A 23,454-nucleotide genomic window follows, 5' to 3' on the forward strand; every position below is an offset into this window, starting at 1 on the left:
TTGTTTAGTCTGCAGAAGGAAGAATGAGGGGAGATTTGATAGCAGCCTTTAACTACCTGAAAGCTGGTTCCAGGGAGGATGGAGCTAGGCAGATGGTGGCAGATGACAGAACAAGGAGCAACAGTCTCAAATTGCAGTGGGGGAGATCTAGGTTGGACATTAGGAAAAAGTTTTTCACTAGGAGGGTGGTAAAGCACTGGAATGGGTTATCTAGAGAGGTGGTGGAATCTTTAGAGGTTTTTAAGCTGCGGCTTGACAAAACCCTTGCTGGGATGATTTAGCTGAGGTTAGTCCTGCTTTGAGCAGGGGGTTGGACTAGATGAACTCCTGAGGTCCCTTCCAACTCTATGATTCTGTGTACCCTGGGAGAATATATGAAATCTATTAGGAAGCATTTGGAACAAATGCTTGAATGAAAGGCAGGTGTGACAGAAAAAAATGGAGAAATAGTACTGCAGCTATTGCAAGTATGTGACTGATTTGCAGGGACTGGGAGTTAATTTAGGAGTCACAACTACTGGTTATTCCAGAGGAGCAAACAAATAAGGAGCTGGTGAATTTTAGAGATCAGAGGAAAATGCAGAAATTCAAATGTTGCAAGCAGCAGTAGGTCAAAAAACACACCATGGAACTTCTAATGTGAAGTAGCATGCACCACATGGCCAATTAGCATGCAACAAGCTAATGTGCTGTAGGTTCACACCCTGGCCTGTTGCACACTAAATCAACATGTAGACAAGACATAAGGAACTGTGGCTCTGTATTTATACACATTTAATGGGTGAGCTTATAGCATCACTTCCTCTATAGCAGAGCTTGTAACTCAGACATAAAAAATTTCTCCTTGCTGAAACTTTGAGTAAATGGGGATGAATGTTTTAATCAAATTTCTAAAATGTAAACTTTTGTATTTCTAAGTTATACAAATGTCTATCTCATCAGAAGAAAGTTTATTGCTGTAAGGTGCCCTATTTGCACATTATTTCTCAAAATATGCATTCAATTTCAAAACTAAAATTACATGAGCAATTAATTTTTAATTACATGGAGTGTATGTGCATATTACAATGGATGTGGTAACTTCTAGTATAGTTAAAACTGCATACGAGTTTCCATTCTAAATCACCAGTTTTTCATTAATTGTAACTTTCTCGAATTTTCAGCCTGAAATTTCTTAGACTTGGTCTTTGCCTTAAGTGTGGTGGGTTTATTTAAAAAATAAATAAATAAATCTTGTGGCAATTATATGAACAGCTTTAGAGTTTAAAACTGTTCAAAGATCAGATTAATGTCATACACTACAGTGGCACTGAAGATGGTGTTGTATTAAAGATGCTAGATGCTTTTTACTTGTCTATCCCCTAAGGATCAAATTCTACTTTCAGTTAGTCAAATTTCTACTTTCACCTTTGCTACTATACTGAAGCTATTGGGGGATGCACAGGTACAAAATGGAGTTTCTACAAACATTAAATTATTATGAGGGAAAATTTCAGATTTGCTTTTTTTTTTTTATCTCGGGAAAATTTAAATGAAATATTTCATTTCAGGTTGGGCTGACCTGAATCAAAACAGTTTAGTTTGTCAGACTAAATTGAAATTTTTCAGATTAGATCATTGCTAATCTGTATCTCTCTGAGTTGCTGCAGTGCCTCATGGGATATGCAATATGAGTACCTCATGTCCCTATTCTTCTCTGTGGGCTGGGGTCCCCATCTGGATTACATCTTCTGTGATACATCAAACTTTCTCTAGTGGTTGACCCATTGTGATGTATCATGGGAGGTCCAGCTGTAGTACAGTTGGGAAGTCTGGCCTAAGAGAAAGTGACCATGAGGCACTATAACTACAATTTACATGCGGCATTGTAATAGCTGAGGGGGAAACAGATTAATATCATTCCAAGCAGACAAAACATTTCAAGTCAGTCTGACAAATTCAAGCACAATGTTGATTTGGAAATGTTGATACATTTCATTTCTATTGAAAATGCAAAAACAAAATGTTCTGACTTTTGGAAATGGGAATTTTTTGGAATTTTCCATTCAGAAGAAAAAATGCATTGATAATCCAACCTTTTTTCTTAATTCAAGATGAAAACAAATTTTGAAATATTGGAATTTCCCACAGGATAAAAACTATGATTTTGACTAGCTCTACAAATAAAGAATTTTCACACTTGTCTGGACCCTCCTGAAGAGGGCTGCAGATCAACAATATTTCCTAGAGGAGAAAAGAAGGCTGATAGAAATGGCTTCTCTTCTTTTGCAGGTGTGGCTGGCTGCGACTTTGTTTGCCTTTTTGTAGGATAGATGGGGCTGCAGATTACAACCTATCAGTTTAAAATATTTTAGTTGCAACTTGCCTTGATGGCCATGATGCCATAAAGAGAGTCAGCATAGTCTACTGCATAGGGCACTGGACTGGGAGTTAAAAGACCTGTGTTGCATTCCTGGTTCCGCCATTGACCTGCTATGTGAGCTTGGGCAAGGCACCTCAACGCTATGCACTTCTGTTTCTCCTTTCACCCATTTAAGTCTTACCAATGTAGACTGTAAACTTTTTCAGGCAACAACTGTCACTTACTGTGTGTTTGTACAGAGCCTAGTCCAATAAGATCTGTCTTAGTGGGGGATTCTAGTTGCTATGGTAATTCCAGAGGCTGGGAATGGCCAATGGGATGGACCACTTGATGATTACCTGTTCTATTCATTCCCTCTGAAGTACCTGGCATTGGCCAGTGGTGGAAGACAGGATACTGGGCTAGATGGACGATTTTTTTGACTCAGTGTGTCAGTTCTTATGTTCTTAGTATAAATAAATAATAACAATACGTTCATGAGATCAACAGATGGGATACTAGCACTTTCATCCTCTGGGATCACCTCATCCCTGCATTCCAAGATATTTGTATTCAGTGCATTGGTACAGAGGAGGTCCATAGTGGAGGTAGACCAAGGAAGACCAACTCCTGGCTTTCTATGAAGTTCATCAACATATAGCACCAGGATGTAAAGTTTGCCATATCTTTATCTGAGGACACTGCAGCATTACATTAAGTAAAAGCAGCAGAGAGTAATTAGGAAGTTATGAGCACAACATATATAAGAAATATTTGGTAGATAAAATAATAATTAAAAACCCAGACGTGTTTTTAATTTTATCTGCACTTTCCTAATAGTAAAAGTAAAAAAAAAAAAAAAAAGAAGAAGAAGATGGTATAATCGTCCCTTAATGAGACAACATAATTAATTATGAATTTAATTTCCATTAAGAAAAATAAATAGTTCATTAAGTGTTTAATGATAGGATTTTCTAAAGCACCCAAGTGACTTAACATTAATTGGACTTGTGCTGCTATGTCATTCAGGAATCTTTGGAAATTTCATCTAAAAAGTATATGACATAAACAAAACACCAAAAAATAGCCAAACTTATAATAAATTAATGAAAGAATACTGTTCAGCAGTGGGCAGACTGGGGTGCAAAATATCATTTCCTTTTATGGAACCTCCCCTAAAAGTCATGATTTTTTAAATAGAAATTATGGGAATCACTAACAGCCTTAAACCTAATATTTTTATTAGAAGGTATTGTTTCAGGAACGTCTTGAAATTGTAAAAATATGCCTAAAAACTTACAAAACATCAAGAACTGTTTTAAAAAATAAGCTAACACTCAAACTTTTCTGATTTCTCCAGTCCATAAAAAGGAATATTATATCAGACTAAGAAAATGTGTAAACATAAGATTGAGATCTGAACTTTCTCTATATTAAATTGAAATGGTTCAAGGCATGCTATCCATGAGGCACAGAAATAATTGATTTGGTAAATGATTACTACTTGAATCAATTTGTCAAATCCCTGCAGAGAATGATGCCTTAACTAAAGGTGGAGGCAGGATCAGTGAAGCAGAGAAATATACTTGATGCACTCAATCAAGTGACGTTAGTGTGAATAAATATAACATATAGTAATTTTGAAATCAAAACTTGAAACTAGTTATCAACAAAATAAAAGTTATGTCTTTCGGAAGATAAGGCTCAAAGGCAAGTAAATATGAGTTTTGATAAATTAACTAGATAGATGATGAAGAATGACATGATTTGGTTGAAGAGAAATGAAGCAGTTCATAGCGGTAACATTGAATATGCATGACAAATATAGATAGTAGCAAAAATTACAAATGAGCTTATAGAATCAATCTCTAAAACCATTTTTAACAGATCCATCAAGATACGGGTTCCAGGATAGGAAGGATGAAAAAAATTAAATAAAACTGAGAATACGTGATAGTACTGATGAAATGGTCAACAGCAAAAATGCCATCCCCTCCCCCCCCAAAAAAGACAAAGAAACATACCATACAGTCAAAGATGTTAAATTCATCTTTTCAAAGTTTCTCCCTACGCTACAAGAACAAGAGATCAATGAAGAAGGAAATTAAACCCTTCTGGCTTGGAACTGGAAATTAAGTTACTGAGGATGGCAAATGAGAAGTAGGTGATGGATATATGATCATTATCTTTAGGACAGGGAAAATTAAAGTCATGTCATTGAGAGAGGGTTGTGTATATCCAATGTCCTGGATGACATTAATACTGAAGGAGAAGAATGTGAATTAGGACATATCCTCTGAGCCAGCTCAAGATTACTGTCCAAAGAGAATAGGATTTATTGACAGAGATGATGGAGCACAGCATCTCTGAACTGTGGTGATGAGCTAGGGACCAGTAGAATGACTCTGGAATTCAAACCGGGAGAAAAAACCTTTCTAATGGGAAGAAAAAGAGAGTATCCAATGACCATGAATCTTTAGGCAGGTCTTAAATCATCTTCTTCCCAAAAGGCTGCTAAAAGTCTTGCAAGTCAAGCCATTTGTAATTTCTGTGCCCATGTAAATAATGTTTTATTTTTACTGTGATGTTAAGATACTGAGTTCCTTTCTTATGGGGAATGAATTATGTCTCTAGTCCCCTAAAAGAGCTGAAGAGAAGGCACTAGGGACATTTTGGATTGTGCTGCCAATGCCGGAGCCACAGGAAGTCCATATAATTGGATTATGGGTAGACAAGGGGATGAGTGGACCACAAACTCAGATTCTCCATTGCTCCATGTAGAAGCTACGTTAGTCATTGGATTTAAGCAGCCTTCACAGAATGGCTCGGCCGATGCTCCCCAGCCTAAAGGAGTATTTTTTTTCACTCTTCAGCTACTTCATGCATCTGCCCTGTGTCTGACACGGCTACACTGGCCAGATACTGAGCTCTGAATTCAGTCTTTGGTGCACATTCAAAACCATTAATGAAAATTAGGTTCTATTTTGTGCCACACTTAAAACTTTTAATAATTTGTGAATCATATGTCTTCATAAATGTCTAAGGCACCTGTCCTCATTAGGGATTAAGAGCCAGATTTTTAAAGATGGGCATCTAGTGGGATTTTCTAGAGTGCCTGGGTGCCTAGCTCCCATGTGAAAATCCCACTAAACACCAGTCTGTATCTAAAGGTGCCTAAATACCTTTACAATCTGGGCCTAAATCTGTGGCAAACGGTGAGTGGAATAACTAGGCAGTTCCTGAGTTACTTTTATTTAGGTGCATATATGCATCCTTCCATGTCTTGTGAACTTCAACAACCACTCAACCCACTTTTGCTGAAAATTGAAAGAAAAAGATTTTTATGTGGGGGCTGAAATTATGTTTGGTTAATCTTAGTCCAAAAGGAACACTTCTGGGAAAGCAGGGAGTTTAAGGGTTCCAGTCTACTTCTGCTCCCATTGATGTCAATGAGAGATCTGCCAATGACTTTAGCAGCAGCAGCAACAGGAATAGCCCAGATAATGTTGTGGCTTTTACAACATATTGGCTTATATTTGTGATGGCTGTGATGTCACTTGCTCTGAAAGAGACAGTAGGGAGTCTGGAGCTGAGATTCTGGGGGGTTAACGACTGGTTCAAATGTTACTGAATCGGAATATTCAGTAGCTAATATAGAGCTAGGCGAAATGTTTCAACCAAATAGATTATTTGTTGAAAAATACAGTTTTGATAGACCTGAAATTATTTGTGAATTTTACACAAATTTGCTGAATTGTTTCAATGAAAAAAATAAAATAAGGATTTAGATGCCATTCACAAAATGGCTAGAAGAAGAGGTAATGATGTATAAACCACTTTAATAGTCATTGGGCCAAAGAGAGAGAGCAATAATTACTCTATAGCCTGCTGGCCAGGGGAGACTCACCTGGAAGGTGGGAGACCCACATTCCTGTCCACAGCAGGTGGAGGGGGAAATTGAACCGCGGTCACCCATGTCCCAAATGACTGCCTTAACCACTGCGCTAAAAGTTATAATGGAGGCAGTGGCTGCTCCTTCTCCAGCTGTTTTATGATTTCATTTCCTTTGCTTTCATGTTAAAATGTGCCAAGAAATGAAACAATTCATTTCAGCTTGAATAAGTTTTTTGCTGATTTTTTTTTTCCAGTTTGCTGAACTTTTTTTGAATGTTCAGCCTGGGTTTGGATCAAGCCAATTTCTCCCTGCCCCTCCCCCTGATTTTTTAGAACTGCCAGTGAACCAAAAAATCAGTTATTTGCCAAGCTCTAGTGCTAATTCCATTTTTAAAGTAGCCATATATATGTCTGACTTATTTGGGGATCTTAAAACAAATTCTTAATTTTTCAGTATAATCTTTGCAGGTAACTTTTTTTAAAACCAAAAAAAGTTTTTAAAGAAAAAAAGGAGGAAAAGACAGAATAGCATTGAAGATTAATGTGTGTTCCCATGGAAGCCTGGTTTGGAATGTAGATCCACTTAGCCTTGAATATAATAATCAGGTCTGCAGAGCAAAATTAAGGTACAAGACACCAAAAGAGAGAGATGGAAAATTAAACAATAGTCCCAGTGTATCATAAGCGTATGTTTGAATTTGTATCTCATGCACTCTAAAACATTCCTTCTGTTCCTAATCTTTGAGACCTGAGTTGTACAGTGTGCCATTTTGTGCTTCTATTGCCATTATACTTTTGTAAATAAACTGGTTCACTTTCTAATAATAATTTAACTCTGCACAGCAGGCCATTCAGCATGCCCCATTAATAAGATAAGACACACTCAGTAGTTTAAGAGACAGTAAACATAGCTGTGTTCTTTAGTTGTTGGAACCAGTGACTGGGAATTAGGAGAACCAGGTTATAACCATGGTACTGGCTTGCTGTGAATAATTTAACCTCTCTGCACCTCTGTCTTTATCTGTAAAAGAGGAATGATGATATTTATCTACTTGATAGAAATTGCGAGACTTTCCGTGTTCATAACACACTTTGTTATATCCACACAGCATTTTGAAACCTGTGGCAGTAAGTCTGGGAGCCCAGGTCAGCTGACTTGGGCATGCAGGGCTTGTGCTACAGTTCTAAAAACAGCAGTGTAGACATTCAGGTTTCAGAACCCAAGCTCCAGCCTGAACCACAATGTCTACGCCGAGTGGTTAAGAGCAGACTCGGGTCAGGTTGGATGTTGGAGTCTCCCGGCGTGGCTGTTGCTGCTGCACACGGTGAGCCTGGCTGAACACCAGCAGTGCACAGTGACAGTCCCATGGCACCGGGTAAGATGTGCTGTGGGCCCCTGTGCTCCCCAGGGGGATGCGCCAATGCACTTGGAGAGTCCCTGATCCTGCCTGTGGCGGGATCCTTGCTGCTCCTCCCCGGAGCCTTCCCCATTGCTCCCCACCATCTCCTGGTCTGGCATTCCTGCCTTTCCTCCTCCTGCTCCTCACCCCCATTTCTTCCTCTCTCCTTCCCATTCCTACAGGAGACTGTGATGTGAAGTGACATTATTGTGACATTATGATATGATTATAAAATTGTGACATTATTATATTGTTTCTGGTATTTTTTAGTGATGTCAGTAAAAAGTTTACCATGTCAGTAAAAAAAAAACAACTTCAGATCTTCATGTCAGTAAAAACTAAAATGCAAGGTTGGCAACTCTAGCATGCACTGGCAAAATTTTATAAGGCTTGAAGGGATCTCCAGAAGTCATCTAGTCCAGACCCCTGCTCTAAGGCAGGACCAAATACACCTACACCGTCCCTGACAGATGTTTCTCTAACATAGTAGAATCTTGCCAACGAACTTACTCAAGCTACTGGTATTGCTCTTTTAATTACATTGAGTAGTCTTTCGTGAATCCTTTCTTTGAAACAGTAGGAGAGAAAAAATAAAATAATCCGCTCTGCAGTCTGAATGGTTTTTCAGAGCAGTTAAAAGAAGCTCCTAATGCATGTTGATTAGAGGGCTGAAGGGCCTATAATAAGGCATCTGCTAAAGCTAAACCAACCTAAAGGACTGTGCTTTATGGTGTGTGAGAATATTTTGAAGGAAGGCTTAAATGACAGATTCTGTGCTAGATCACCCTAAAATAATTACAGTAGCATCAGGAGAAAAGAAAAACGACAACATCCCTAACTTTGTCCAGAAGCTCAAGGAAATATTCTGTCTGAATTACTGAAGTTAGAGAAAATAAGTGTGTTTGTGAGCAGCTGGCTTAAAACTTTCAGATGGCAAATTATGCATAGACATTTAAATGAGTTTTTGTGTGGCATGCTCTGATGAAGGGGATGTCTTCCAGCTGGGGTGTAGCCAGAATTGCTGGTAAACTTTATTACCATACTATGATATATAATTTATCATTGTGTCATTGCATCAGTAATTTGGGGGTATTTTTTTTCTTTTTTACTGTTCAAGTTTCACAGTCGACAATGAACTAATCAAACCAAGTACATAGACTTGGAAGAAATTTGTTTTGTCGGCTAATACATTAAAAGGTAAAGTGCTGGGCTCTCTGGGCTGAAAGCCTAATGACTAATGTGCAGGAAGATTCCAGAAGTGTAGCCTTATCTTCTTCTTTGAACACTCTCTGTATAGGTGATCCACTTGAGGTGTGCATGCACCCCATGTACCTTCAACTGGAGATTTTTGGTAGCAGTGCCTGTTCGGCTCCCACATCCTCCCTATGTATCCTCATGACCCATAGCAAGGATATCTAGGGCTGAATGTGAGAAACGCCCTCAGTTCCTTCCTAACTGCTTTGGCCTGAGATGGAACAGTTCACTGTCCCAGCCTAAGAGCAGATTTTGCAGGTCTATTTTAGACCTTTTCTTACTTTATTTTTATATTATTATTTAGTTATTTTATTTTTTTCTTGTTTTGAGGGTTTTTTTCAATTATTTTCCTCTGACTCAGGACTTGCCTCAGCCTCCACTCCATACAGGAGGGAGGTCCTTCCTCAGGAATCCTCTTTTTTTTTGGGTTATGCCTAGTTCCCTAGGCTTTAAATGTTACCTCACTTTCCAGGAACCCTTCTCAGTGAATGACAGCCATTCATGATGTATCTGCTGCTTTGGAGATATACGTGTACCGTATTGTGCCAAACGTCCCTCTTGGTACAACCAACCTGGGACGTCCCCTCCGTTCCTCTATGATCCTCCCCAATGGACATGCTGGCATCCCTGGGGTGCTTACTGGCCACAGTTTTCTAAAGCGCCCACAGCTTCTGGGCATTCTCCGGCTCCTTCCGTTCCTCCTCAACAATATCCCAAGGCAGAAGGGTACATTCAAGGACCAGGAAAGGAAACCCCATGAGGAGTCCACATCATAGTCTAAAATTTCTTCTTCCTCCCTGAATGAAGCTGTCATTCCTCCGACATCTCATACTGATTTCAAATGGTTGCAGATCCCATTCGAAGTGCAGGAGACAGAAAAAAAATTGCTGAGCATCTTGCAGACATCATCAGCAACACACGTCACACTCCCTATAAATGAAGCACTATTAGGACCTGTCACGTCCCTCTGGCAGACTCATGCTCCTGCCCTCCCTGCCCCTAAAAGAACGGACAAAGAGTATTATAAGAAGTCAGAAGCTCGGAGTTTTTATTTTTCTGCCACACACTGATTCTCTAGTCATGGATGTAGTGAATGAATGTCACAGGCAACAACATTCAAAGACTACATCCCATGACAAGAACTAAAAGAACTTGGACTTTGGGGGCAAAAAAGTCACTTTTCTGCTACCCTGCAATTTCAATTGATATTAGGCAATTCTGGCAAAATACACTCATATTAATTACATGAAGTTTAGCTCTTAGATCAAACATCTACCACAAAAGTACAGAGAGCAGTTTCACGCCATCACTGCAGAAGGGCAGCTCTTAGTTGAACAACCTTGAAAGCCGCTGTTATTGTGGCTGATGTGGTAGCTTATTCCATTAGTACATCTGTAATGATGCACAGGACGTCATGGCTTTAGTGGTGAAGTCCAGTACATTGTAGAGGACCTCCCTTTAGGTGCTCTGAAGTTATTCAGTGACACCAGGGATGATTCTCTGCATACTTTGAATGGCTTCCAGGTGGCCCTTCAGTCACTGGATTATATATAGCAGGGGTGGTCAAACTGTGGTTCATGAGCCACATGAGGCAAGTTAAAGTGTGGCTCATGGAGCCCCCAATGCCCTCCCCCATTTTCTGTCTACCAGACTGGGGTTGGGAGCTTGGCACTTCTGTGCTGCAGCAGGGTGGTGGGGCTAGAGGATTCTGCCCAGCAGGGAGGGGGGTTTCGGGGAGTCAGTAAGTTTGGCCACCCCTGATATATACCTTCAAATAAAAAAAAAAGATTTAGTTGCTCTCAGAAATAATGTCTTTCTCAGCATTATTTTCCAGAGACCATTGGAGTCACCTAGCAAAAAATTCCAGATTTCAAAGGGGAACACATTCAACTGCTACAGCAACCTCGACTCGGTAGATGACAATGGCTAGGCCTCAGTTGAGGACCACATACATTCCTCCAAGCCAGACCTGTTGCTGCATCATCTCATCCCACTCAACTTCCCAGCTTTTGGAGATTGTCTCTCCCATCGTCACACTTCATGGGAGCAGATTACCTTCAACAGATGGGTCTTGGAGATTACAACTTTGATGTACTCTGTTCAGTTCCACTCCAGTCATCCTTCCCACCCCCATTCCCTGTCCCTTTTCAGGGACCCCTCTCACAAACCTCTTCAGAAGCAAGAGGTTCAGTCCCTTCTCCATTTAGAAGCAATGGAACCAGTTCCCATGCAACAAAAGGGAAAACTGCTTTATTCTAAGTACTTCTTGTTACCCAAAAAGAAGGGCAGATAGAAACCAATTCTGGATCTGTGGATGCTGAATAGAATAGAAATTCAAGATGGTCATCATTCCATCTCTGGATCTGAAGGACTACTTCACAACACTCAACCTCCAGGACGTATTTTCATAACACAAGACACCTTTCTCACAATAAATGTCTATGCTTTGTGGTGGGGCAGGACCATTACAAATACTGGGTCCTTCCCTTCAGGTTAGCCACTGCTCCCAGGGTGTTCATGCAAGTCATGGCAGTGTAAGTGCACAACTTTATCAATGGGGAGTAATAGTCTTCCCTTACCTCAATGATTGGCTTCTCAAGAGATGTTCCTACACCAATATCAAATTGGTAGTATTCAGGGCAATGATTGTTCAAACATCTTGCTCTCCAGCTCAACTTTGTGAAATCCTCCCTCTGACCTGTGCAAAGGACAGAGTTTATAGGGGCCATTCTAGATGTCATCACAATCAGAGTTTATCTGCCAGATGACCGGTTCCTCATGTTGTCACAACTGATCATGTTAATTCAAATCAATCCTCAAGTCACTGCCAGATCATGCCTGCAACTTCTTGGGCACAGGGTAGCATATACCTTTGTCATGCTTCATGCTCAACTGCATTGCTTCCAAGCCTGGTTCAGATCAGTTTATACACCCAACAGGGACAGTCTAAACAAGCTGCTCTCTATCACCCCTTGTATTCTGTTTTCCCTCAAATGGTGGAAGAATCCAGATAAAGTCTAGGGATCCCATTCAACCCTCTCCACCTATTCACATGATAATTTCCACTCCTCAGATGGGGAGTTCATCTTCAGGACCATGCTATCCAGGGTAGATGGTCTGCCAAGAGTCCACCTTCCTCATCAGCTTTCTGGAACTCAGAGCTGTCAGGTATGGCTGTCTTCACTTCCTACCTATAATACAAGTTATTCAGCCTGCATAATGACAGACAACATGGCCAGTATATACTATATAAATCAGCAAGGGGGAGTGATATCCCTTTCCCTCTCTTCAGAAGCCATGAAATTATGGAAATGGTACATAGCTCATGATATCCTGATCTCAGCAATCTATCTACCCAGTCTCCAAAACACCATAGCTGATAGCCTCAGCAGGCACTTCACTCAAGATCATGAGTGGGAACTTAACAAATCCATACTCAGAGATATGTCTCAACTGGGGATTTCTGAAAATCTTTCTGAAAGATCTTTTTTTACCACTACAGCCAACAGGAAATGTATGTAGTTTTGTTCACAAGGAGGCTTGGGTCACCACTCTATGATAGATGTATTTCTTCTCTCCCCAGGGAAAAATCTCCTTATACTCATTTCTTCCAAAGCCACTGATCCTCAGAATCTTAAACAAAATCAAGCAAGGCAAAGCCATAGTCATTGTTATTGCACAAACCTCACTGAGACAGATTAGGTTTCCTTATCTTCTTCACCTCTCCCCCCAGCAGTCCGCCAGTCTTCTGCTGACACCCAGCCTCCTCACACAGGACTCAGGGAGTATCTTTTATCCCAACCTGAATGCACTATGGCTCCAGACCTGATACCTGCATGGTTCTCAGAGCTAGAATGATCTTGCAGATCAAGAGATTCTGCTGAACAGTAAGAAAGACTCTACCAGAAACACTTACCCTCAGAAGTGGAAAAAGTTTTTTCCCACTGGTGTACATGGAGTAAAAAACTTTTTCCACTTCTGAGGATAAGTGTTTCTGGTAGAATCTTTCTTACTGTTCAGCATGTATTTTGTCTCCTGTTTACTCTCCTATCTCTGTGGTATTAGAATACTTAATTATTCTGAAGAAAGCAGGATTTTCTTTCAGTTTCATTAAAGTTCACCTCGGTGCCATCACAGCATTCTATTCTTCAATACAAAACTTCTCAGTATTTGCTCCCCCTGCAACATCAAGACTTATAAAGGGTATATCAAATGTCTTCCCTAATGTTAGATAACCTGCTCCCACTTGGGACTTAAATTTAGTTCTCAGTGGTTTGGTGAAACCACTCTTTGAACCAATAGCGACCTGCTTGCTTCTAAACCTCTCCATGAAATCTGAATTCCCAGTGGTTATTACCTCTGCCTGAAGGGTTAAAGAACTGGGAACTTTAATGACTGATCCTCCATATACTATCTTTTTCAAAGATGAAGTTTCTCTTCATTCGCATCCAGGCTTTTTACACATGGATATTTCGGATTTTCATATCAATCCATCAATTCATCTCCCCTATTTTTACCCCAAGCCTCATCAGTCAAAGCTGGAAGCTGTCCTTCATGCCCTGTTGGCATATTGTCCAGACAGGACTAGAACTTTTCAATCATCACCAAGATTGTTTCTATTATAGACAGAGAATATGGGTTCCAGTGACTACACAGAGGCTTTCTAAGTGAGTTTCAGGTAGCATAATTTCCCGTTATGCATCTGCTAATGTACCCTGCCCCTCTAAGGTTATTGCTCATTCTACAAGATTGTACTCCTGCTAAAGGACGTCTATTATGGAAATATGAAAGGGTGCTATGTGGGCTTCAATTCACACTTTCTATAGATCCTGTGCCTGATTGATGCTTCCTGGGTAAATGCTGCCTTTGGCTCTGCAGTCCTACAGACAGCATTAGACTGAGTTCCGAAACTCCCACCTCCTTCAGGGGCTACTGATAGGGAGTCATCTGAAGTGGAACATCCTTAGGGGCACTACTTGAAGAAGAAGTTGTTTAGTTACTTTGTACAATAACTGGAGTTCTTCAAGATGTGTATCCCAGTGTATACTTCACCACTCACCCTCCTTACCCAATGCTTTGGAACCTCATCTTCTTGGGGCTTTGCGATGGAAAAGGAATTGAAGGTAATTTTCCCATACAGACCTATATATTCTTGGTATTGCATGAGGATATATAGGGCACATGCGCAAGCTGAACAGGCACTGCTACCAAAAACTTCCAATTGAAAGTGCTTGGGGCACACGAACACCTCAACTGGAGCTCTTATAGAAACATGAATATCAAAGAACTCCAGTTATCCTATAAGGTAAGTAAAATCTCCTTTTTACTTGCAGGCCCTTCACTTCCTTGCTTCATCCCTAATAGTATTGCCTTCAAAGCTGCTTATGATGAGTAAAAACTGTTACTAATCGGGTTCTCATTATTATTTATTCATGAATGTACGTGTGGTGCAAAATAAAGATGGAAAAAAATTCAAAATACGAAATATGAAGTGAAAAATATGAAGCTGAAAAAAGAAAAATGTTAGAGGAACTTGAGCAGGTATCACATATTTATCCATTCAATAGGCTGGTGTTAACAGTGTGTAGTCTGGAAAGTCCTCCTGATAGATCAGTACAAGCTGAGCAGCCATTCCTTAGATGTGCGATGTCCTCAACCACACTACAGCTATACAGAGGGCTGTTCATGAGGCCCCAGGTGTTGTCCCCTGCCACACACCTCACCTCCTCCCTTCTAAACCAGTTGAGCGTGCATCAGAGAGAGCCTGGCTGCTCAAAACAGGCTGTCTCTCAACAAGCTGAGTGACGAAGAAAAAGTTTATTACAAAGGGATCAATTAATTCTCATTCTGCTCACCACCGTGTGGCAGAATCTATCGTAGAAGTAGTGAGTAACATAGTTCAGATCGGTCTTCTGCTGATGAGCTGTGAAAAGTGGCAGTAGTGGTATGTCCTGAATTTTGCCAAGGAGCTTTTTTAGAATCAGAATCATAGAATATTAGAGTTGGAAGAGACCTCAGGAGGTCATCTAGTCCAATCCCCTGCTCAAAGCAGGACTAACGTCAGCTAAATCATCCCAGCCAGGGCTTTGTCAAACCGCAGCTTAAAAACCTCTAAAGATGGAGATTCCACCACCTTCCTAGGTAACCCGTTCCAGTGCTTCACCAACCGCCTAGTGAAAAACTTTTTCCTAATATCCAACCTAGACCTCCCCAACTGCAACTTGAAACCATTGCTCCTTGTTCTGTCATCTACTACCATTGAGAACAGCCTAGCTCCATCCTCCCTCAAACCCCCTTTCAGGTAGTTAAAGGGTGCAATCAAATTCCCCCCCTCACTCTTCTCTTTTACAGATTAAACAAGCCAAATTCCCTCAGTCTCTCCCCATAAGTCTTGTGCTCCAGCCCCCTAAACATTTTTGTTGCTCTCCACTGGACTCCCTCTAACTTGACCACATCTTTTTTTTAGGGTGAGGGGCCCAAAACTGGACACAATACTCCAAATGTGGCCTCACTAGTGCCAAATAGAGGCGAATAATCACTTCCCTCGATCTGCTGGCAATGTCCTACTAATGCAGCCCAATATGCTATTAGCCTTCTTGGCAACCAGGGCACACTGCTGACTCATATCCAGCTTCTTATCCACTGTAACCCACAGGTCCTTTTCTGCAGAACTGCTGCCTAGCTTGTCGGTCCCCAGTCTGTAGCTGTGCATGGGATTCTTCCATCCAAAGTGCAACACTCTGCACTTGTCCTTGTTGAACCTCATCAGATTTCTTTTGGCCCATTCCTCCAATTTGTCTAGGTCCCTCTGTATCCTATCCCTACCTTCCAGGGTATCTACCACTCCCCCTAGCTTAGCATCATCTGCAACTTTCTGAGTGTACAAACTACCTCATCCTCCAGATCATTAATGAAGATGTTGAACGAAACTGGCCCCAGGACCAACCCCTGGGGCACTCTGCTTGTGACCGCCTGCCAATTAGACATGGAGCCATTGATCACTACCTGTTGAGCCCAGTGATCTAGCCGGTTATCTATCCATTTTATAGACCATTCATCCAACCCATACTTCTTTAACTTGCTGATAAGAATACTGTGAGAGACAGTATCAAAAGCTTTGCTAAAGTCAAGGTATATCATGTCCACCGCTTTCCCCACATCCACAGAGCCAGTCACCTCTTCATAGAAGGCAATCAGGTTGGTCAGGCATGACTTTCCCTTGGTGAATCCATGTTGACTGTTCCTGATCACCTTCCTCTCTTCCAAGTGCCTTAAAATGGATTCCTTGAGGACCATGATTTTTCCAGGGATTGAGGTTAGGGTGACCAGTCTGTAGTTCCCTGGATCCTCTTTCTTCCATTTCTTGAAGATGGGCACTATATAGTCCTGAACCTGTTCCTTCAGCACTAAGGGATGTTCACGTCCTACCCATTCTGTGCCTCCCAGTGCAGTAGTCTGGGAGCTGACCTTGTCTGTGAAGACAGAGGCAAAAAAAGCATTGAGTAACTCAGCTTTCTCCACTACCTCTGTCACTAGGTTGCCTCCCCCATTCTGTAAGGGGCCCACACTTTCCCTATTCTTACTCTTGTTGGTAACATTCCTGTAGAAACCCTTCTTCTTCCCTTTCACATCCCTTGCTAGCTGCTACTCCAATTGCGCTTTGGCCTTCCTGATTTCATTCCTGCTTGTTCGAGCAGTATTTTTATAATCCTCCCTTGTCATCTGACCAAGCTTCCACTTCTTGAAAGCTTCTTTTTTGTGTTTAAGTTCACCAAAGATTTCTTTGTTAAGCCAAGCTGGGCGCCTACCATATTTACTATTCTTTCTGCACATTGGGATGGTTTGTTCCTGTGCCCTCAATAAGGTTTCTTTAAAATACAGCCAGCTCTCTTGGATTCCTTTCCCCCTCATATTAGCCTCCCAGGGGATCCTGCACATCAGCTCCCTGAGGGAGTCAAAGTCTGCTTCTCTGAAGTTCATTGTCCGTATCCTGCTGTTCTCCTTTCTTCCTTTTGTCAGGATCCGGAATCGACCAGCTCATGGTCACTGCTGCCTAGGTTGCCACCCACTTCTACTTCCCCTACCAAATCTTCCCTGTTTGTGAGCAGCAGGTCAAAAGGAGCATAGCTCCTAGTTGGTTGCTCCAGCACTTGCACCAGGAAGTTGTCCGCAACACTCTCCAAAAACTTTCTGGATTATTTGTGCTCTGCTGTATTGCTCTTCCAGCAGATGTCAGGGTGATTGAAGTCCCCCATGAGAATTGGAAACTTTCCCTAGTTGACTGAAGAAAGCCTCATCTACTTCATCCTGCTGGTCTGGTGATCTATAACAAATACCCACCACGACATCACCCTTATTGTTCTTGCTTCTAAGCTTAATCCAGAGATTCTCAACTGGCTTATCTCCAGTTTCATACTGGAGCTCAGAGTGCTCTCTTACATACAGTGCAACTCCTCCACCCTTTCGCCCCTTGCCCATCCTTCCTGAATAGTTTATACCCATCCATGACAGTGCTCCAGTCATGTGAGTTACCCCACCAAGTCTCCGTTATTCCAGTCATATCATAGTTTTTTCACTGTGCCAGAACTTCCAATTCCTCTTGCTTGTTTCCCAGGTTTCTTGTGTTTGTGTATAGGCACTTGAGATAACTGGCTGATTGCCCTACTTTCTAGTACAATTCAGGAGGCCTCCCCTGTTGCACCCTCCTCCTTCTGCTTCCTCTTGGTGTCTCACTTCCCCCTCGGGCTTAGATCCCCATCCCCATCAAACCTAGTTTAAAGCCCTCCTCACTAGGTTAGCCAGCTTGTCTGCGAAGATACTCTTCCCTCTCTTCGTTAGGTGAATCCCATCTCTTCCTAGTAATCCTTCTTCCTGGAACAACATCCCATGATTGAAGAATCCAAAGCCTTCTCTCTGACACCACCTGCGTAACCAAGCATTTACTTCCGCAATGCGACGGTCCCTACCTGGGACTTTTCTTTCAACAGGCAGGATGGATGAGAACACCACTTGCACCTCAAACTCCTTTATCCTTCTTCCCAGAGCCACATAGTCTGCAGTGATCCGCTCAATGTCATTCTTGGTAGTGTCACTGGTGCCCACGTGGAGAAGTAGGAAGGGGTAGCGGTGTGAGGGCTTCATGAGTCTTGGCAGTCTCTCCATCACATCCTGAATTCTAGCTCCAGACAAGCAGCACACTTCTCTAGTTTCCGGGTCCGGACGGCAGATGGATGACTTCATCACCCTTTTGCTGCAATGTAATGCCTGGTGAATGTTAAGAGGCAGGATATTAGAGAGGACTGGTAGCTACTCAATATTTATTGGTCCCATAGTCCCTGTTGCTATTCTCATCATATGATTCAGTTGTACATCAGCTAGTTTTGTGTGGGAAGAGCTTAACCACATGGGAGCAGAGCATTCTCCAGCTGAGTAGCAGAGAGATAGTGCTGAGCTGCACAGTGTTTGGACATTAGCTCCCCAAGCTGAGCCCACAAACTTATTAAAGAGGCCATTTCTGCTTTTTATCTTCTGAGCTACCTTGGTGAGGTGGTACTTTCAGGTAAATGTGCAAATAGTTATTCCTAGATATACTGGTCATGTGCTAGTTGTTCTCCATTCAAGAAGATGTTGAGCTCTTGGGAAGCAGTGGCATAGTGGAGATGGAAGCATGAAGACAATGTCTGCCCAACACCTTCAGAAGGCAACCTGGGAACTTAAATTCATAACTCTGCTAGACACTTAAAATCATGGGCTTAATAAAGAGACTGGATTTATGGCTCATTACAACAATCTGTAACCCACTAACCCTTCTTTGTCCTACAACTGGGACTCCATGAGTGGGAGAGGATCCCAGAGCTCGGGCTGCAGCCTGAGCCCGAACGTCTACAGTGAAATTTTATAGTCCTGCATCCCAAGCCTGTGAGCTGGAGTCAGCTGACCCAGGCCAGTAGCAGGTGTTTTATTGCAGCGTAGACATACTCTATGTGCTCACTTTATTTCATGGAATTGTCTGTTTCGAAGACTAATTACTGTAGCCATAACAATCCATTTAGGTAACATGTCTGACATCATGGTCAGCATGCCAGTGTACTATATGATGTCACATAGAGATGTCAAGTCAAGAAACACAGCTCCTGACTTCTTCTGTGGGAAACTATTTCCTGTATAGGTGGGAAGAGGAAGAACTTGGTCACAAGTGTTCCTATTAGGTCAGAAGCCTGCCTGGTCATCACACAGAGTCTGAGTCTTTTCAGAATTAGTTGATCCAGAAGTTTGTAAGCACAACTCAGAAATTATATTAGATAGTAGCTAGCTGGAAGGGAGCGTTCCTTCCTGATGTTCATATAGCTATCGCCATAGTTTTCTGCCATTTCTCAGGCATCTTGTTTTCTTGGATGACATGGGAAATAGAATTTGACAGCCAGTTTAGTTTCTCCTTACTGAGGTGTAGTACATTACTGGTGAAACCCTTTCAAGTCCATGTACTTTTCCTGCTTTCCCAGAGCTCAGTGTTTTTTTCACTTTCTCGGTGGAGAAAGGCTGAAAGATGTCTTCTTCACTCTGAGATGGGGCCAGCCTGTATCTGCACCATTTCCTTTTTTCTGATTCCTCAAAGAGTTTGTGCCTGTTGGGTTTTGCCATGTTACTTAGGTGTGTGGCAATGCTGTTCAGGGACACTTTACACCAATATATAATTGGTGGTTTCTGAGCTGCCTCAAGCTTCCTTATGAGTGACCATACTTTTCTATTAGACCTTGTCATGTCCATATTTGATGTTACTTCCTCCCAATGTTCCCTGTGACAAGCATTGAGACTGTCAATGAGGTGGTTTGTGATCTCTGAGGATATGTCAACACTACAGACCACTTTCAGCAACATGTAGGGTGCATGTAGCTACATGCCACAGTGTAGCTACACGTGTAGCTACATGTGTCAGTGGAAGACTCTGGCAGCAAGGAAAAGCTGCCAGAGTGTTTACCTCCAGTTGGGAATAGCTCTAGCAGTGGGGAGCTGTCAGAGTCTTTCCTCACTGCTGGAGACTTTCCCACCTGCCTCCCCCCGACCAAGTCTTTTCCTGCTGCCAGAATCTTTTCTTGTGGCTGGGAAAGGCTCCAGGGAGGCAGCAGGACACTTTACAGCTAAAAATTTCAGTGTAGCCAGGAAGACATGGCTTGGGCAAATAAAGAGCTGTATAGAGTATGTACTTGGGTACATACCTGCACCCTCAGGTGTTTCCGTACTCTACTCGCCTAAGCCATGCACCACTGGCTATACAGCTACTTAAACCAATGCTGGGTTTGGGGGGCTACCTGAGAACGTACTTTACAGGATGCCAAAAGGAACATTCAGTGTAGACATAGCCTGAGTCACCAGATTCTTCATACTGCTTCAGAAGTTCTACATATTCCTCATCTAAGCAGAATATGTCAATAAGAATATGTAGTTTGTTTAATAATATTTGCCTATTTAATTATCTATGCCTATTTCACTTTTTTAAAAATTGTACACAATTATTTTAACCCATTTCCATTCCTTAATCCACTGCATATGTTTTCTCAGTTTCTTCGATTTCCTATCTTTAAAAAATAATCCAGTTTCCCTTTTTGAAAACCCGTCTGTGATCCCTTCTCAAGACTTTCTACTTCAATGAAGCCCACAAACTCTAAAGCACGTCAATAAAAATTCTATCAGCCACCTATTGACTTATGTATGTGTGTGTGAGTGTGAAAAGTTTCTGGGATAGAACCTTCCACATCCTCTAGATTTGCCAAAGTAGTTAGTGTTGTCCACTTTTATAGATGTAAGTCCCTTAAAGAAGGGATTATATCAAAGGGCAAATTAAATCCATGTAATTTCAGACTGTCTCTGATTTTGTTGACTTGATTATTTTGAAAAGTTGTCTCTTATTTTAAATGAACATATCAACAGATAAGGTCTAACAGTTGCCTAATAGTTTTTAGATAGTTATTTAAAATATGACCCTATTTGGTCTGATAAATTCCTACCTACCACCATCACCCAACAAAACATCAATAGAAATTCAATGTACAGCAGTTCGAATTTAAGTCCTTGATGATGGTGCAGAGGTCTCCATCTCTTTTCTCATGGTGTGGCTAAATGTTCCAGTAGTATGGAGGGCAGATGGCAGCTCCTCCTTTCCTGGGCTGACGACAGAAAATGGGTGTGATAGATTCTGGTGGCAGAGGCAACTGCTTCCATCCCTTCTCTCCCACTGGGGTAAAAGTGCTCCCTTCCCCTCCCCGCCCCCAATTCATTGTCAATCTTATTCTCATTTATATTGTAAAATGAAAGAGGAAAAAGACATAAAAATTGTCAGAGTAGAAAAATGAGGAGAGTCTGGGTAGTAGGGAGAAAAAAAGTGGAGTGGGTGGCGTAAGCAATGATGGGATTTAGATGGGAAAAGACTGAGTAAATGGAAGGAAAGACTTATTTTCCCTCCTCTTTCTGTGCCCCTCTACTCCCACATGCAATAATTCATTCCCCCCTTCCAAACAAATTGATCAGTTCTGCTTTTCCCACAGTCCACACAACAATTGATCACCCGTATGTCCCTACAGGGGTCCCTCCCTGGAATTACACAGAATTGGTACAAGACCCAGTGTGTTTTAGCTGATTCTGTTTTTGCTGCTGACTGTCCTGCCGCAGCTGCCATCACCCCTTGTGGGGTCACTGAGGTCCTTGTCTGCTACAGTATTGAGTACAATGTTGGATGAACCATGACTCTCAGGTGAGGAATAAAAATACTTAAGTTCCTAGATTTTGTAAGCTCTAGCACCTGATGGGTCCAAGTAAGTATTCCCCAGCTGCCTACAAACATCACACTTTCTCCATATCCCAGAGCTGTTCTGCCTTCCTGGTCTACCCTCTATTATTTGCCCCCTCAAATGTTACAAAAACTTTCCCTTCCTGTTGGCCTTCAGACCGTCCAACAGTGGAGGGAGAAAAGCTGTGAATCTACCACCCAATTTCATCCCATCACTGCTTTCCTGGGCCTTGGTGCTCCAGCTGGGTCCTCCTTATTGCTCTCCTTCCCTACCCATAAAAAACAGGGGCTCTAAGTTGTTGGGGAGGGACAATAGAAGATGAACTTCACTCACTCCCAGGCTTTGGGGAAGGGGCACCCAACAGCAGCAGAAGCAGAGGATTTTTACCCCTGTCTGGTAGGGAACAGGAGTTGTTGCAGACCGGGAGGGAAGCAGCTGTTTACTGTCATGTCTGAATGCACAGGACTGAATGCTGAAGCAGCACTCCAACCCATGTTTGCTGGGGAAGGGAAATAGCTTTCTTCTCTGCATGTGCTGAGATTGCCAGTACATGCAGAAATAATGGTTGGCTGCCTTTTCCCCAGAAGACATGGGAATGAGAGAAGACAGCCAATTAGATGGAGATTTCCTCAGAGACTAGGAAACCCATTACAGAACCTGACATCCCAAGGTCTGTGTAGAAAACCCATAGAGTTAGCATGCCTGTAATACAGTGACTACGTAAACAAGAAATAATACAGTCATGAGGGCCATATCAATACCTGGACTGACGAGAATAATTTGCTCCCTGAAGCCCCCTGGATACTAAGGTAACTATTAGAGCTGTGTGAAGATTTGCAGCAAAATCCCCAAAAAGTGAATACCGTGACTGCTGAAAGCTGTCCAAATTTACCAAATGATATATTCAAGGTATAGCAAAACAGGACTCCCCATTATTCACTGGCTGTCTTTTTGGGAAGGGCCTTTACCTCCAACATGTCTGCTCCTCCCCTATTTCCACAGCAGTGGGCAAGGAAAGGCTTCTGCTAACACTGCTTCAACACTGTTCCCTCAGATGTTCCCAACTGCCTTGTAATAAATCTCAGGGTGTGTATTCCCTGGATGAAACCAAAAGATCTACTTTTAGTTTGGTGAGGCGGGGGGTAATGATGGTGGGAAAGACACCAGCCAGGTTTGAGAGCTCTGTGACTTTCTTTCATGGTGTGGAGCTTTATAACGTGGATAAGAACTGATCACGCTATTGCTGGGGACAATATTCATCGTGAAGTTGGCATTTGTCTTGGTTGTTGAATTATTTGGAGACTGACATGGATTTTCTGCAGATGTATTAGTTCCTCATGACTGTTTAACAAATCGATTGAATGAATCATTTTCAGCATTTGGCCTGTTGGAAAACTGCTTGCTTTGAGTATTTGCTAGCACTCTTTGGGTTGTGACTCATGGCCACATAAGTGTTGTGTCTGATCACTGATTGGATAGCAAACTTTTTAAACAGAAGAACAATGAACAGTACACTTCTAGTATAAACTTTAATTTAATTTAAACTAGAACAATTTAGGTTTTAGATTCATTCGAGTAGCAGAGCCAAGTGAAGTATGCCCACCTGTAGGATGTGTAGAAAGTGGCAGGTTTCTCACAGTTCTCATGCACGCTCATGTGTGTCTGAGGAAAGTCCTACTGTTCACTTTTAAAGTTATGCAAAGGGGATTTAGTCAACCCATTTCCATTGACTAAGAGCATCATACCTCATGTAGTTCTCCAAACACTGGGGATTTCTGAT

Source organism: Emydura macquarii, unplaced genomic scaffold (genome assembly GCF_026122565.2).
Source record: "Emydura macquarii macquarii isolate MOO-44397 ecotype Brisbane River unplaced genomic scaffold, CSIRO-AGI_Emac_v2 contig_1146, whole genome shotgun sequence".
Lineage (NCBI taxonomy): Eukaryota > Metazoa > Chordata > Testudines > Chelidae > Emydura > Emydura macquarii.